This window comes from Notechis scutatus, chromosome 3, assembly GCF_049901735.1.
Source record: "Notechis scutatus isolate UNSWTSFEM ecotype Mainland chromosome 3, rNotScu1.2, whole genome shotgun sequence".
NCBI lineage: Eukaryota > Metazoa > Chordata > Lepidosauria > Squamata > Elapidae > Notechis > Notechis scutatus.
In genome coordinates, this window is record NC_142011.1 from 183318731 (window position 1) to 183331525 (window position 12795).

Below are 12795 nucleotides of genomic sequence, written 5' to 3' on the forward strand. Positions count from 1 at the left end.
CCAAAATCAAGCCTTCAGTTTCTTTTTTTAAGGTTTCAATTGTACCTTTTCCAAGGTTTATCTTTATCCACTTTCTCTTGATCTTTTGTAGAAATTGACCATGTAATGCTTTTCTTACCAGCATTCTGTTTGATATTTATGTTTTATTTCCTACACAGTCAGTAAGTTCCAATGTTTAGCTTACATCAGTGCTTGCTCTTGGCTGTCTTTTACATAATCAGCCAATTCATGATTTTCTTCTTCAACACTTATTAACTTGAAGTAAACCTCCACTATTTCTGCAAGGCTAGTATAAGTAGGATATATTGAGTCTGTCATTTGTACCTCAAGTGAGAACTCTAGATTGGTTCAATGATCCATTTGTTTTCCTGCTTATCCATAGTATTCTCAGGTATCTTCTCCAAACACCAACCTTCAAAAGTATCAATATTTTTTCTATCTTGGTTCTTCAAAGTTCACCTTTTCCTTCCATAGAGTGCCACAGAGAATACCAATTGTTTGCACATTTCTGATCCTTATATGTATAAATATATTGTCGCACATCTAAGGTTTTCATAGCTGCTCCACCAAGTGCTATTCTGCAAGTCTGTACAAATTAATTGCATTCATATAATTAATACCAAATCAAGTTTGGCCTTAATAGAAAAAAATAGTGTAGTTTGTGCAGGTGTTAGTGTGATAGAAAAATCTATCCCCAGAATTGAACTGAAAAGCACTTCAACGATTTATTGTAGGTTAACTTTCCTATTTCTTGGGAAAATTAGACACTGGTTAAATTAGACATTAGATACTTTGGCATTTGACTATATTACCAGGTTATGACTCAAGAACTGGAACAGACATGAGAAGCCATAAGCTATGCAGTTTAAAAAAAACCTCTTCTGTTTCAAACTTTAACTTCTTCCCACAGAGAATAATAGATTCAAAATAAAAATCTAAGAAATCCTGTTTTGCTCCAGTTAAACTGATGTTTAAATGCATTGTCTACATCAAAGTTTCTGGTTTTATATTACATGTCACATTAATATTTTGTATCTGTTTTCTTACTAATACAATTTAGCTTTCACGTAGTAATCAGAAGAATGAGTTCCGTATTCATTCAGTTTTTAAAAGGGACTTTGATATAAAAAAAAATCCAATTTATTCTGCTCTTATCACTTGGTCATTTTGAAAAAAAAAATGGGAAGAGAATGAACATTATACATGGGATCACTGTAATTCAAAAGGGCAGGATAAAGTGTAAAGCAGGGGTGTCCAACCTTGGCAACTTTAAGACTTGTGGACTTCAACTCCTAGAATTCCTCAGCCAGCTTTGCTGGCTGAGGAATTCTGGGAGTTGAAGTCCACAAGTCTTAAAGTTGCCAAGGTTGGACACCCCTGGTCTAAAGTAATACATAACCAATATCTGTACTGTTCTAATAGTATTTTGCTGCCCTCTAGAAGGAGATTCATGAACATGCTTTGGTCTAATGAAGTGTCCTAACAAAATATGTGGACCTTAGGTAGAAAATTAAGCACACCTATGTCATTTTGTTGTTGCTGGACTATAACTCCCAGCAAGCCATACTGTTGACCATACTGGTTGGAATCACTGGGAATTAAAGCTAACGAACATCTGTAGAATCATAGCTTCAACATCCTTACCTTAAACGATGCAGTTCTGCACATATGAGGATACATCAAATTTCCATTGATTTCCAATATTTTTAATGTATATTTTTTGTAGATAGGTATTTGCTTAGTGAACAAGCCATATCATCAATCTTCCAGGGATATGGGTTTTTTTTTTAATGAATTGCTTCATAATTCTATTATTATATTCTTAACATTGCCAAGTCTGAGAAATATTGAGCTAAGGTTACAATAACCTCAGGTGGACCCAGGATGAAGGAGGGGAAACAAGATTAACACCTGAAGAAAAAGAAGACAACTTTTTCCACCTGCAATTTCTCATTCTATTCTGGGGAAGAGTTAAAAAAAAAAAAACAAGAATCAGGTAGTACCTTTCCCAACCAATAAATCTGATTAAAAGGCATGTATTCTCATGAACTGCAGCTCACTTCATTCGATGCCAGACTCCTGATACTTAGTTTGCTCCCTTAGACTAACACTGCTCTCCTGCTATAATCACCTATGTAGTGGTGTGGCTGATGACACTGTGCCCTCTGTAGATATTGCAGCCATTCTGATCCTTAAAAATCTGGCCCAAAATGAGAGAAAAAAAACATTCAAAACTGCCAGCTCTACTGCTTCTAGGAAAGGGGTGTCAAACTGACGACCCGCAGGCTAGGTGTGTTACACATAGGCCATGCCCACTCCAGCTCCACAAAGGGAAATAAAATCATGAAACATCATGTGATCGCAACATGACGCCATGAGTTTGACACCCGTGTTCTAGGGGTTCACTGGATGAATCAAACATACATGGCAGAGCACAAGATGAAAGAATGAAGTATTGCTAAGAAATAATAAGTTCAATAACAATAATAATAATTTCACCTTTGTTCAAAAGCCAAATAAGAAAATATAAACGCATTACCCTAAACTGAACAATTTGCATTTCCAAATACTAGCATACAGAAGTATCATTTGCACAATCCAGGAACCTTCCAGGCTTAGCTACTCACTTCCTTTCTGTGACTAGAATTACCTTCCAGTATACTCACATGTGTCTGCCTTTCCACTGGTTGGAAGCAACAAACCTCTCGGTCCATCCCTCATGATTTTGCCTGTTAGATCTGAGAGCTTCACAAAAAGGCTGTGTGGCTTACATTGCTGCGAATCAAACTGACACAGGCAGGAAAATTTATTTACCTGGTGGGAGAGACAAGAAGATTGGACAACTTGGTTAAGCACAAACTAACCACTGAAATTACTTTAATACAATATAATCAACTGTCAAAACATAATTTTAAAGAACTTTAAAAAAAATCATTGTCTAAAAGACTGAATCACAAATGAATAGCAGTCTCATTTAGATGGAAGTCTCAAAGAGCTAAATGAATCTATAGAAATGGCTACATCAAAACCCCATGGCTTGATACATATTCAAGTTTCATGAAACATTCACAAATGAGCATAATGATGCTTGCTTGTTTGCTTGCATTGTCAAAATGCCAACAGTCCTGGGAGGAAGTATAGAAACTGGATTTATTAAAGCAAGACAACATCTATCAAATAAGCCTCATATAGACTCTGCTATTAAATTTTTAAAAAAAACATTTTTACGTGGAGGGTTGCTTGGCATGCTGCTTGAAAATCCCTCCAAAAACACAGAAAAGACAAAATTAATCTGGAACACAAACAATGAAATCTAGAAGAAATAAAAGTTCTTATTGAAGATGTTTTTGTTGGCTACAAAAATGAACAGCGTAATGCTTTCTATTCAAGATATTAATAAACACATAGAAAAGTACATGCATATATCAGAGAATTGGAAAAGAATTGTTATTTTGAATTTCTTGAAAGTATTAGCAGCATTGTGCAGAATTATATGAAGTAGCATTGGCATCATTGCATATTTTAGCTTTTGATGAAAACACAGATGGATCCATCAAGGATATTTGGCCCTCTACTTTCTTCCTTTCTTTGCCTGCTTACTTGCTTGCTGAGGCTTGTATGCCGGTCAGTTCCCATAGATTTTGAGTGGTTTACAAACACCAAAACATCTAAACAACTCTAATCATATAGAATACAACTAAGTAATACATCATTACTATAGGGATACAGTAATCTCCTATATCCTCAAATGAGGGGCCATCCAAAGACCAAAAATGTGGAAGAGGTCCTGCTATCTATAGTGCTTTGTTCTATAGAAGAGGAACATCACCTGAAAAAACTAGTCCTCAGGGGGTCTGTAGATAGCAATAGCATATAGACTTAGATACTGCTTCATAGAGTTTTACAACACTTTCTAAGCAGTGTACAGAGTATGCAGAGTTGGTATTCAGCAGGTTCTGACCAGTTCTGGAGAACCGGTAGCAGAAATTTTGAGTAGTTCAGAGAACTGACAAATACCACCTCTGACTGGCCCCACCCCCATCTATTCTCTGCCTCCCGAGTCCCGGGTGATTGGCTGGATCTTCTTTTGTTGCCCTGCACAGGAGAACAGAGCTGGAAAGCAGGTTAGTGGGGTGGGGAGGGAATGGGATTTTGCAGTAACCTTCCCCCAGGAATTGGGTGGGAATGGAGATTTTACAGTATCCTTCCCCTGTCACACCCACCAAGCCACGCCAACCAAGCCACACTCACAGAACTGGTAGTAAAAAAAATGTGAATCCCACCAATTGCCCCCAACAATTTTAACAACTTGGAAGGATGGAAGGCTAAGTCAACCTTGAGCTGGTGAGGATTGAACTCCTGGCAGTGAGCTGAATTAACCTGCAATACTAACCACTGCGCCACCCCAGCTTTAGATGGAATTCTTCTGAGGAAAGGACTCTTAACAAGTTTCCTCTCTTGAATGTTACCTTTCAGAAGAGAGCCGATTCAATCTGGAAAAGGTGGTCACCCAGCCTTGAGATGCTCCTTCAAACTTCCACAAAACTTGTAAATTTCAAGAAATAGCAAATGCTTCTGAATATGATTTAGTAGCTTTCAGACCTTCCAATAATGTGCACTGGGCACTTTTCACTTTTCAGCAATTATTTACAAGTATAATCATCTTTTGGAGTACTTTGAGAAAAATAAAAATAGCAGTCCAATTTCTAAATGTTGCTTGCAAGAGTTGGTTCTCAGATTATGTAGAGAGCCAGCTGAAGAACTGCTGCCTATCAGTGGAGACAGCTGCCTCCTATCTGGTAAACCAGAATGCTATTCAAAAAAGACTTAGAGACTGTCTTAATGACCCCAAGGTATATTTGTCCTAAACTAAAAAGTAGTTATTTTTTAGAATTTTTACACCTCTATGTTTTCATTTTAAATAACTCTTGCTAGGGAGAGTTCTGTGAATTTTCACTTGAGGAAAAAATCATTTTCAGTTTGGGCACCCGTAAAGGGCATAATATCATCAGAAAAAAATTTAAAAGCATGGATAAATAAGTAATATTTAAAGATTAGAATGAAGGTTTGTTGAGCTGTCTTCATTATCCATGTTGCTTCAAAATGCAATCTGACATCTGAAATAAGCATTTCAATTTGCATATGGTAAACTAAATGAGATCAGAGGACAGCATTTCTGAGATTCAGTTTTATGAAATGATTAAAGTTAAGGTTGTTTAAATTGGAGATCCTGAGAAAATTATCAAGTGGATAACCAATTTTATAATTACTTCATGAGCATCCTATGTGCCACCACGCTTCCAGAGAGTGAAATTGTATGAGGAATAGAAGTCTACTTTTGTATGCACAGCAGTAGCTCAGTAGAATTCAGTTTTGGAAATGAGCAGGTAGTTTCTTATGTTCAAAATCCGAAGATTTTCTTGCTGGAAATATAGGAAATATTTTTACATAGAAAAACTCTAATTTATATGTTTTTCTCTGTGCAGTGTTGGAACCGTTAAAACTGCTGCTCTAAATAGGTCAACCTGCAGATGAAATTACAGCTAGTGCACCTTATTATATGTTTATGTGCATTTTTAACAAGTAGTAGAATTATTTTCATCACAAATTCAGAAAAAAATAAAGTGTATTATTTGTATTATACTCTTTTTGGTGGAGTCAAGTCTTGGCAGACACATTTGAATTCTGGTTCCCCAAAAGAAGTCTTGTGCATGGTCACCAAAAATTGGAGGAGGAACCATTATTTTCCAAGACAAATCTAGAACACACTCTCATTCCTGAAGCTTTAAAAACCTTGAAGCTTTTTTTTTTTTTTTTTGCAATAAAAATGATATTATGCCCCAAGTGCTGGAACGTAAGGAGATAAAAAAGATGTAAATTGTACAAATACAAATTCATCATGACTGAGTTTCTCCATAATATAAAATAAGAAATAAGCCAGCACAATTTAGAGAGCAGGATTGTGTTGATTCATTTCCACAGACTTTCTTGTCTTACGATATCACTAGTTATATTACACAAAATAGAATCATGCACTGAAATAAGAGTGTTACACAGCTGGCTTATTGTCTGAGGATCAGTTCTTCCTGATAATTTATTTTTCCAACAGAAAATTATTTTTTTAAAAAAGTGCCATCCATGATTACAGCTATGTCTATGGCTGGGTTGAATACATTTTTCATATTAGGTAATAGCAAGTATTTTAAATTCTTTAGCTCTTTTCCTTAAGATAGGATATGGCTATGTTTCATGATTGGATATATCATACTGTATATGAGATTTGGAAGTTGGACCAAAGAAACAAAACTAAGAACAGGTATTCTCTTTTCTTCTAAAAAAAAAAAACTCAGCCCGGCAGCAATGCTGGAGGTATTACTTTAAATTTACTCCGAGCAAGAGCTAAGACAAGCTCTCCTGTTATTCCTTATGCTCTGAACTAAAAAAATGTAAAAGCCCAACTGAAAAGACTTCAGGAAATGTAATGCAACACCACCATCTGCTGACTGTTGCTATGATCTTAAAGCCTTCTAAAAGAAGTTTTTCACATGTCTTTTCCAGGTTTGCCTGCAGAAAATCCCCACTTACTACCCCTTGTTAAGTTGCAGAAACTTATCACTGTAGGCCGTACAGTAATCCAATGCACTGCCTTGGAAATTAACCACATTCCTAGTTCTGGTATAACTTGATGATTCTCTGATTATAATGCCCAGAGACCAATCTGTTGCCAAGCCCTCAATCTCCCAGATCCTGTAGCCAAATTCAGCATTTTACTTCTCCATAAATCAGGTCATATCAGTCATGTCAACCAAAGATTCAACATTGTCTTTCTAAAGGAATTATTATTCTTTCAACTTTTCTTCCATCTTTTGTAATCTGAAAACAAAGCTTGTATAGCCCAGACAGTTCATTTTGAATACAGATACATTTTTCCACGTTTTTCTCTTCATATTAATAGTGACCAAAATGTACATATTCAATATAGGAAAATCTTTAGTACAATTTAAGCTTCATTCTGAATTATTTATTCTTATTTATTATTTAATTATTTATTCTGAATTATTAATTATTACAGACCCCTCACATCCTGGACATAAACTGTTTCAACTCCAAAACAACTAGATACAAGGACAGTTTTTTCCCCAAACTCCATCACTCTGCTAAACAAATAATTCCCTCAACACTGTCCAACTATTTACAAAGTCTGCACTATTATTATTAATCTTCTCACCACTCCTTATCACCCATCTCCTCCCACTTATGACTGTATGATTGTAACCTTGTTGCTTGTATCCTAATGATTTTTACTGACTGTTTCCTAGTATGATTTGCTTATTGTACCCTATGACTATCATTAAGTGTTGTACCTGATGATTCTTGACTCTTGACAAATGGATCTTTTCTTTTATGTACACTGAGAGCATTTGTACCAAGACAAATTTCTTGTGTCCAATCACACTTGGTCAATAAAGAATTCTATCTTATTTTTACATAGACAATCTAGTTCTGTCTGTCCCTCCATTCTTTGTCCAAAGGAGTATATTCTTGACTTACAACTATTTGTTTAGCGACTGTTTGAAGTTACAACACATTTTTTAAAAAGTGATTTACAACTGGTCACATGATCAAAATGCAGGCGCTTGGCAACCCTCATGTATTTATGATGGTTACAGAATCCAGGGACATGGGAGCACCATTTGTAACCTTCCCAGCCAGCTTCCTACAAGCAAAGTTAATGTGGGAAGCTGGATTTGCTTTAATGATGTTTCACTTAACAACTGCAGTGATTCACTTCACAACAGTGGCAAAAAAAACCCAATTGTGGTCATCAGTTGAGGATTACTAGTCATTTTTTAGTAGAAAATAACATTTTGATCAGTCACATGACTTTGAACAGATGTGTCAACCTTCCCAATTTGGACTCCTTTGACTGTGGTGGGACTAATTCCCAAAATTCTTAGATAGTAAAGTTCTCTGCTGACCTACAAAATACATTGACCAAAGAGATCAATTCTAGTTTTGGAGACTGCTCAGCAAGGACAAAGACGTATTAAACATCCTTAAAGTGTTGAAGAAAATGCACTTTCCAGGAATGTTGTCCACATGTTTCACACATGCTCTTCCCAAACAGTCCATTGCCATTTCATTGGTGGTCCCAGAAGTCGTGTGGTTTGTATCTTGCAAACACACTTTGGAAACAGATGCACCAAGCGTTCGAGAGATCAACCTAAATGCCTTGAGAAAGGATGCTTTGTTCAAAGCATCCTTTGGTGAGGGATCTTTTTGAATGTTTTGCACAACTCTAACATTAATCACACAACCGAAAAGTATCTTTATTCAATGTTTTTTCTGTACATTTTATTTTATTAATGATATTTATCTTCCACCTTTCCTGAAAGATCTACAGGCATATATATAGTATTTCTTTCTCTGAGGGATGCAAACTTCCATAACTTCAGAACCATCCAACAGCAAGCTCTTTTACACAAGCCTCTCTTGCTGATGCAATTAGCAAGTCAAGTTCAAGACAGGAGTAGAGTCCCTAACATAGGGATCCCTAACCTAAGCACTTTACAGTTTTAAATATCAAAAACAGCAGTGAAAAAATGAACCCAGAAAGGAACCAGACATCATGAAACTCTAGCAAGAGAGCAAGGTTGATTCAGCCTTCCATTCTTCCAAGGTGGGTAAAATGAGGACCCAGATTGTTGGGCGCAATATGCTTACTCTATAAACCGCTTAGAGAGGGCTGTAAAAGCACTATGAAGCTGTATATAAGTGCTAATGCCAAGAGAGATATCATGTGATCCTGTTTTATGCACTACTTAATCATCATGGTTTGTATCAATGGTAATTTCCAAGCCCTTTTCCCAGCCCTTTTCCCAGCATAGATGTTAATTGAGGCTGAAAATTTCAGAGTCTGTTTGTTTGTTTATTACAAATGCTTTTAATGCATGTCAATCATAATGACTCTAAGTCAGTGATGGGCAACTACGGCCTTTGGACTTTATGACTTGTGGACTTCAGCTCCCAGAATTTCATGAAGTCCACAGGTGGTAAAGTTGACATAGTTGTCCACCTCTACTCTAAGTGGTAAGTTGATGCAGTAATCTAAGATATTCATACAAATGTACAGTAGTCCTCTACAACCATAAATGGAGCTTGCCCATCATGGTTGTATGTCGTAACAATCATAAAAGAGATAGATCATGCTGGCTGGGGGAATTCTGGGAGTTGAAGTCCACACACCTCAAAGTTGTTGAGGTTGAGAAACATTGCACTAAGCTAGCCACTTCCTTGTCTTTTTTAGCCATTTCTTCCCACATTGGTTTCTCTGGGTCTATTTCCCTCAGTAGAGTTCCTAGGTATGCACTTGCCTCTAGGCACCTTCTGTTCAACTCACAACATTACACCTTTTGTATTTTCAACAAATTAGGTTTTGTTCATTTCTCTCGCCTCTTCTAATTTCAGGTTTCTTGCAAGCTCCCTTTTTTCTGCTAAGAAGCTCTTGTTTCTCCCTGGGATCAAATTACTTTACAATTTTCTCCATTTATTTTTACACTCATGAGCTCTTTCTTACATCCTGGTAATTGCAAGCCCTGGGCTCCAGCTTCCTAACACACAAGATATTTCCTTTCCTCTAATACCAAACTTCTACTACTTGTACCATTTTCCCCACTCCTTCCATTTTAATGCAACCTGCTGGGCTATGCCATCAGTAAATGAAAACTAATATTTCAGGAATCTGTGGGCAAGTGATGTGTGCCATATGGGCTTGGGATTCAGAATGGAGAAAATTAGTCATAAACAGCAGCCAAGAAAACCATACTATAAAAATCCAAATCATACTAAGTGAATGCCACCTACTGTTTGCTTACCACTAAACAGAAAACAAATTCAAGCAAAATGTCTTTGCAGAACTTTAGGAAAATATTCAAGTGCATTGTCTGGCAGGTTGCCAGAGGAAAAGTGTTGTACTATCCGCATAAATTCCAAGACGTATATTCACATAAGGACTGGAAGTCTGTAGCTGCAGAAAACAAAGCCTGGGCATGGTAATTTGGCTCTGCAGGTTTGGCATTTGACCAGAAATGTGCATTTTTAATCATTTTTCAGAATTTGAGCTGATTTGGTGCCACATCTGCACCGCCTAAAAGTCCAATATGCCTTATATCTAGTGCCTTAATTTAAGAATGCTGAGGTCAAAGCTACATGTTATATAGAAAATATTTTAACAGAAATATCAGAAGTTCTAAGAATGATAAACGGTATAAGTTGGCCTTGTATACATATATGACAATTCTCTACCAATGCAGATGACAAAAAGTACATTGCAGAGTCCTGATCCTGGAATAGCGTCGTCTTAGAAAGTTTGGAGTTCCCTGGAAACCTTTAGACATTTTTTTAAAAAATCTAGAGTTTTCCCCAAGCTCTTTGAATAAGCTGGTGATACTGTATGCTCATCTGTTGGTTTTGATTATGCTATGTGTTTCCCCCATTAGGTGATGCTCTTTGAAATGGTCATTTTTAGGTATTGTACTGGATTTAATTGTATACCACTCATAGTGGGCTTTAAGGCTTATTTTGGGGTGAGGTGGGGTGTGTCTTCAAGTCAGTGTTGATTTCTGGCAACTGCCCAATCTAGTCTCTGCAGTTTTCCCGGCAAGATGACAGAGCTGACTGCCTCCTTCCTGGGGAGGAGCAAGAATACATAGCTGGCCCAAGAGCACCCACCCAAGCTCATGCCTACAGCTGGAGTAGAACTCATAATCTCCTTCTTTCTAGCCTGGTGCCTTTACCATTACAGGCACTTCTTGACTTACAACTGTTTGTTTAACAGCAGTCTAGAATTACAATGGCTTCAGAAACAGTACTCTGTGGTCCACAGAGGACTACTGGCCATCACAAAATGTTGTACTACTGTTAAGATAGGTACAGAATAACCCTTGAGTAACAAGGATATGCACATGGAAACGTTTATGAGAGTAGTTATGAATAATTATTCAGCCACACACAGATACACTAAATTGAGTTAAAATTTACTTTAAGAAATAGCACAGTCCAATAAATGGTCCAGGTCATATACGTTTAACAGTCCAAAGAATATCCAATTACAAAGTCTTCTTACCGGTTGCCTTTGTCATTTACAGTAAACAAAAATATCAAAGTATAAGCACAGCATAAATACAACAGAGAACCTTAGATAGCAACAGAATGTCAGAGAGACAGAATGTCAGAGAACAAGCTAGCTCCCTCTTATGGTAATTTGCAATATAATCAACCAATCGGAATATAGTATAAATCAATACAGTGATTTTGTCTTAAAGCTACAAACATACGTTGTTGATTTATATATTGCCAACCCAACTAATTGGTGGACAGATTCCTAACAACTACCATCCCATCCATGTTTGTTTAATTTATATTTCACATTTCTGAACCAACTATCTCCCTCAAACCTTCAGCCAGCCAGCTACGTTCAAGGGATGTTTGTTCCTCACTCTTGCATTCATGCCTTTTAAGCGCTTTTAAGCATATTGACCTCAACAATCTGGATCCTCATTTTACCGACCTTGGAAGGATGATGTCATGCCCCTGGTGAAGACTGACTCTGAGGAAGAGGAGGAACAGCCAACAGGGAGTGGAAGGGTGGCTCCAGAGGTTGTGGAGGAGGCTGGGGAAGGGCAGAGGCCGACTGAGCAGTCAGAGGAGGACCTAGGCCCATCCCCTATCCATCCTAGGGCATGCGGGGAGGAGAGGATCAGGGTAAAATGTGGTCTACTCAGGAGGAAAGAGCCATGATCCTCTTCATGGGTTGCAGGTGTGAGATTTGCATAAGAGTTTGGACCTGCATGCTAACAGACACTGGAGACAAATTAGTGTTTTATTCCTAAAGGTTTGTCTAGGTTGGCGTTCCTCCAATGGACTGTACCTGGTTATCTTCCTGAAGTTGGCAATTATCTATCCTGGTCTGTCATGGAACTTTATTCAGTGTGGTTTGTTTTTGGTTTTTGCTTTGTTATCGTCTCTTTGAATTTGAACTGTGTTTCTTTCCTTGGAAATGTTATTTTGAAAATAGTTTACTCCTCCACTGTGAACAATTAAACAGTGAAGCCAAGTTGAAGGCATTAAAGGACTTTTAGTTACGTTTTGGGTTTTGTTATATTTCTGATATACTCTGGGTCATCACAGATGAAAGGCTGAGTCAACCTTGAGCCAGTAAGAATTGAATTGCTGGCTGTTGGCAGAATTAGCCTGCAATACTGCATTGTAAGCACTGCTCCACCACAGCTCTTTTCATAGAATTTCCCTCTCTGTATAGAGGAGGGGAAATCCCTCAGCCTGCTGGGGAAACAGTCCTTAAAATCCAACATCCCCTCCTCTCACCACCTTTCCCACTGAACTGATTTTCTGAGGAAGCCAGCAAAGAAGTTTGCAAGCGGAAATCACAATTGTAAGGCACTTTGCAATGGGTTGTAACTACAAACAGGTTGACAAGCGCCAGAAATGCAGGCATATGACCAAGGTGGCGCAATATTTTACAATAACTGGAAGTGTTGGTAAAGCACCCATTCTAAGGCCACTGTGACTGCAAATATCATACTTCGCAAAAACCTTGGCTACCTTTATCATGGCCTCCTTTGCCATTTCTTCATTCACACGTTTACTAGGAAGCAGCCATTCCTGCAAAAGTTGAAAATAAATGGCATTTTTCTCCATTTTCCCACAGTATGAGGGACATAGTCACATTCAGCCTTTATTCAGTCAACACTCAAAATCCCAGGAGGGAAAAAAAAA